The sequence below is a fragment of the Pituophis catenifer genome, unplaced genomic scaffold (genome assembly GCF_029215685.1).
Source record: "Pituophis catenifer annectens isolate HBS135680 unplaced genomic scaffold, rPitCat1.0.hap2 SCAF_3, whole genome shotgun sequence".
Classification (NCBI taxonomy): Eukaryota; Metazoa; Chordata; class Lepidosauria; order Squamata; family Colubridae; genus Pituophis; species Pituophis catenifer.
The window spans coordinates 57,583,423-57,588,754 of record NW_027256883.1 but is presented as its reverse complement, the minus strand read 5'-3'; positions in this window follow the sequence as shown (position 1 = coordinate 57,588,754).

Below are 5,332 nucleotides of genomic sequence, written 5' to 3'. Positions count from 1 at the left end.
TGTCTCATAGTGGAATACTTCGGCTTTAATCAGCACAGTTTCTTGCCAAATAAATATTAAGTTTAATGTTTTTTTTTAAAAAAATACGACATTAAGGTTAAGGAATCTTCTGCTTCCAACTTCAATTAATTTCATTCTTTATAACAAATTCTCATAACTCTAAAGAAAAGTTGTCAAGCTGAATTCTTTGTCATATAATATTCTATTAATTGGAAGGAAATTATATACGATCCTTATTGCACTTGTTTTGAAAAATAATCATACACTTTAGAAGAAGAACCCCTTTCCTTGGTCAAAATGAATATTGGTCTTTAAAAACACTTTATATTTCTTGTGTTTTCATACCAAGTACTTTTACTAGGAGTTACTATCTTTCCAAAGAATAAATGGTTTTATTCTAAATATAGTGAATGGAAATGTTTTAACTATTACTGCTGGGTTATATATAAAATCGTTTATTTTTATTGAAGCTTATTGAAAATTTTCAATTTTCAATTCAACTAGTCTATGAATGTAGAAATATTTTATAAATATTTTCCCCTCAGGTGTTTCACACATCTGTTCAAATCTAAATTTGACCGATGTAGCAGAGATCATTTCTAGTTGCTTCAAAATAGTTGCTCAAAATGCCAAAGGATAGTTCGTAGTTCTGCACACGATGCCTGTTGCCTAGTGCAGTTTAAAGGGAATTATAGGTCTCTTTTGTTACTACAATTTTTATGCCCATTAGATACTCTTAATCAACTGCTGAGTGTATGAAACAATAACATTTAGACTAAGAATAGTTTATCATTTTTCCTTTCGAATGATTAATCTTCCAGTTATTTACTAAACTGAAATATATTCCCATTTTCACTCGCAATGTTTTAATGTTATAATAATTAGAATGGAAAGCCTCTGGTATAAAACAAAGTGAGTGATCACATGAAGTGCTACACTCAGTAGCTATTATGACTCAAATCGGAAGCGCTCTATTAACTTAAATCCAAAATAAACATTGAGTGTAAATTGGTTGTGTGTATTGGGGGTGTGTGCATACTGTATAATAACAAAGGTTGGTACTGCATTTGTGTGTATTTTGGCACTAATTTTTCTAATAAAGGATATAAGATTCCTTTTGGATCAGACTAAAGGGTCATATAAATATCTAATCTTTCCCTGAGAAACCAGGGGATGCTTAATGCAAAGCCCATAAATAGTACAGGTAGTCCTCAATGTACAACAGTTATTTGTTATTATTCAGTGACAGTTTGGCATTACAACAGTACTGAAAAAAGTGACTGATTGTTTTTCACACTTCTGACCGTTGCAGCATTCCCATGATCATATGATCAAGATCATTGGCAACTGACTCATATTTATGACTGTTGCAGTGTCCCACGGTCATGTAATCACCTTTTGTGACCACCTGACAAGCAAAATCTATTGGGAAGCCAGATTCACTTAACATTCGTGTTACTAACTTAACAACTACAGTGATTTACTTAACGGTTGCAGAAAAGGTTGTAAAATGGGTTGTAAAACTCACTTAACAACTGTTTTGCTTAACAACAGAAATTTTGGAGTCAGTTGTATTTGTAAGTTAAGGGGTACCTGTATATAAAACAGACATCTAGCAACTAATATTTAGTTACCCTTTTATCTCCATATGTCCGCAACTCTTTTCCCATTGGTCTATTTACTGATACCCTGGCAATAGCCAGGGTAATACCAACACAGACCTCCATCAGTTTAATTTATTACAATGTGAAACCAGGTCTCTTGGTGCCGACAGGTGTTTTTCATATTTGCTCACACCTTTTGCCTGGACAATGCAAAGTTCTTTACTCCATCCTAAGAGCCCATCGCCATGCAATCAAATTGTTTGCTGCCTCTTTAATAATGTATCTTTAACATACAGTTCTGTTTATCTAAACATCCACTTAAAGATGAAAATCATTGTCATTTTTTTTAATCTGTTTCTGTGCTAAAAATAGTCTTGCATGAGCAGATCTTCTATTGCTCAATAATTGGTCCTTGTGGAAACAATGCTGTGTTCACACTGTCAAAAGTGGGTAGGAGGGAGATCACCTGTAAGAATGTATCTCAGATTAGGTTCAATTTGTTGTTCTTGCAAATCTTTGCAGGGCCTTCAGATACATCTTCCATTTAAATGGCATCTTGTTAAAAAGTGATAACTCTACCTTGTTTCTAATTAATGTCAAATGTAGATGGTAAGATAATTGTGAAATAATTGCACTTGGAGGGTGGACAGGAAGACTGAAATTTGATTTTTCTCTGTAGCTTCCAAATATGCAATGATTGCCAAGAAATCTCCAAATCAAATTGATGTGTATAAAGAGGTAGCCTTCACTTAAGCTTCCAATACTACAGTGTCAATTCCATGGATGCAGAAATGGGAATAAGCTGTTTGCTTAGACTACTCCATAATTTTGAGTTCAGCATCAGACAATATAGATAGGAAAATACTATGAAGCAAAAGGGCTTGCTTACTAGGTATAATCTGTTATAATGCCATTTACAAAGTCACACAGAACCGATATCAATAAATCCTGTGTGTATGGTCAAAAACAATCATTTATAATCTGGGTTGAAGTGAAGCTGTTTGGAAATGCACCAGCTACGGGAAAGTTTATATAAATCATAAAAGTATATATAAATTATCAGATAGGGTGAATTTACTAAAGCGACAGTAATGTAATAAGGATGCATGCCTTACGTGTATAATATTATATGGACTGATTAACTCTTCATTTTATTAATCTTGGTAATGTATTCTGGGAGATGAAACACTTCAATAGTGAAACATATTTAATAGGACGTGGGCCAGTGTGTATTTTTTACAGCGGTGCACATTTTGTTAAGGAACATCAAGAGAAAAGCTGTCAGTGCTGCTAACTAGAAACATGATCTGTATATTCCTCAAGTGCAAAGCACAACTATGTTATTCCCTTTGAATAGGTCATAATCATCTGTCATCCTCACTAGAAACAAGGAAACCTGCTGGCAAAACAATTGTCCACTGCTTGTTGTATGGTTACATTTAAGTGCAAGATCTTTGGTCTAAGGCCTCTGTATACAGGCCATTTCCATGTACTATGTCTTTATTTTATAGAGATCCTCAAACACCAGGCAAAACATAATTTGCCTGGTGTTTGATCCACCTTGTATAGCTGGTGACTTTTTGAAAATATATCTTTGCCTCTGATACACCCACCTCTATTTCTGTGCAACTAATATTAATCTGAGTGTCAAATAGGTGCCAGATCAGTGATGGATAACCTTTTCGGCACTAAGTACCGAAACTGGAGTGTGTGCGCGCTGGAGTGCTGGAACCTGGAAGAGAGCAGCTGGCCGACGTGCATGAGCTCAGCAGCCAGCTGCTGTCTTCGGGTTCTGGCGCACGCATGCATGCTGACCAGCAGGTCTTCAGAAGAACAGCTGGCGACAGCGCATGTGCCCACAGAGAGGTCTCTGTGCGCCATCTCTGGCACACGTGCCATAGGTTCACTGTCACAGTGCTAAATTAAACTAAGTTACACTTAGCAGTTAAGACTATTTTGCTTTTCAAAACAACTAGGACTTTATTTTGTTTCCTGAGATTTCTTTTCATTCTAGATCAGTGATCCCCAACCTTTCCAGCTTGGTGGCTCAGCCTGGTGGGGTGTGTGTGTGTGTGTGAGTAGCAGGTGCACGTGCGCACACACAGCTCCATGTGTGCGAGCTGTGGGTGCATGCACCCTCCACTCGTGCAAATGGAGCTTTGCGCATGAGCAAAGGATGCTTGCACTTATGTGCAAAGTGCCACTTGTATGAGCAAAGGGGCTTGCGCACAAAGGTTCATTTGCATGAATGGAGCTTTGCACATGAGCACAAGCACCCTCCACTCACACAAGTGAGCATCATGTGCGTACGCTTGCCCATGTCTCGTGGCCCGGTTTAAAAAAGGCTGTGGCCCGGTAATAGCCCACGGTCTGGGGGTTTGGGACTTCTGCTCTAGACAGAGAGGAGAAGTTTAATCTTTTGCCTAGCAGGAATTTTATTAGCAATAGTTAAGCAACTCAACTTCCTGTTCTCGCCCCCAATTTTAAACTCAATGAAGAAGTAGCCTGATTGAAGTGATAACTGGGCAATCATAGTTCACCTTGCTGTAAACAGGCCAATGCAAATTTGTCCCAAATTGTTATTTTAAAATCATTTTGTACCCTTAACTTATAATATGAATATGTAGTTTGATTGAACTGTAACCCTTAATTCTAATCCCTATTCTTCAACTTTCTGTTATGTGTTTATTTTACCCACTAAACATTAATAAATAGGAACCTCGGGCAGAGGTGGGTTTCAGCAAGTGTTGACTAGTTCTGGAGAACCGGTAGCGGAAATTTTGAGGAGTTCAGAGAATTGGTAGTAAATATTCTGACTGGCCCCACCCCCATCTATTCTCTGCCTCCCAAATCCCAGCTGATTGAGAGGAAATGGAGATTTTGCAGTATCCTTCTCCTGCCATGCCCACCAAGCCATGCCACGCCCACCAAGCCATGCCCACAGAACTGTAGTAAAAATATTTGAAACCCACCACTGACCTCGGGGTGGTAAGAAACCTAGGGCAGTTTTGGTAATGCAATTGTTATAGGAAAGTGCACCTTTGCATAGCATCTTTCTCTTCAGTAATACAAAGTGATCTGGATCTGGTCATAGATCCCGTCATTCTTTTACCGTGATGGATAATATCTAGTGGCTTAAGTTCAAATCCTGTTCCAATTATGATTTCCAGTTCTAGGAACAGTCACCATCATGTGAGATGGGTTTTATTTTTGAAGAAGTTCAGTTCTGGTAGAGCTACACTTGCAATATACCAACTGAGGCATCTGCACAGATGTGTAAGAGAGGATTCTCTTTAGAGCAAAGAATGTCCTTTTCTTCCCTTTGTTACAAAAGAAATGTTATATGAAAATAAAAATTAAATGAAAATGAAAATAAATAATTAAAATCAATTAAAATATATGATGCTTAACTTATTTCTAACCCTAATTATACCATGATTGATTATGTACTATCAAGTACATAATCTCCCAACGGTGTACTCATTGCCACTGTAACTGAGTCCATCCTTCTTGCTATTGGTCGTCCTTTTTGACTCTTACCTTCCATTATTATACCTACATATATTTACCCATTTCTATATGCGTTACTTGTCTGATTTTAAGGATTCTTATGAACGGTTATTGTGAGCCTTCATAAATTCCCCTTTTCCCCTTCCTTCTTTATAGGCAGACTTGAATTGCCTAGATCTGTATAAAATAACTCACTTAGATATTATTTAGTCATCCGC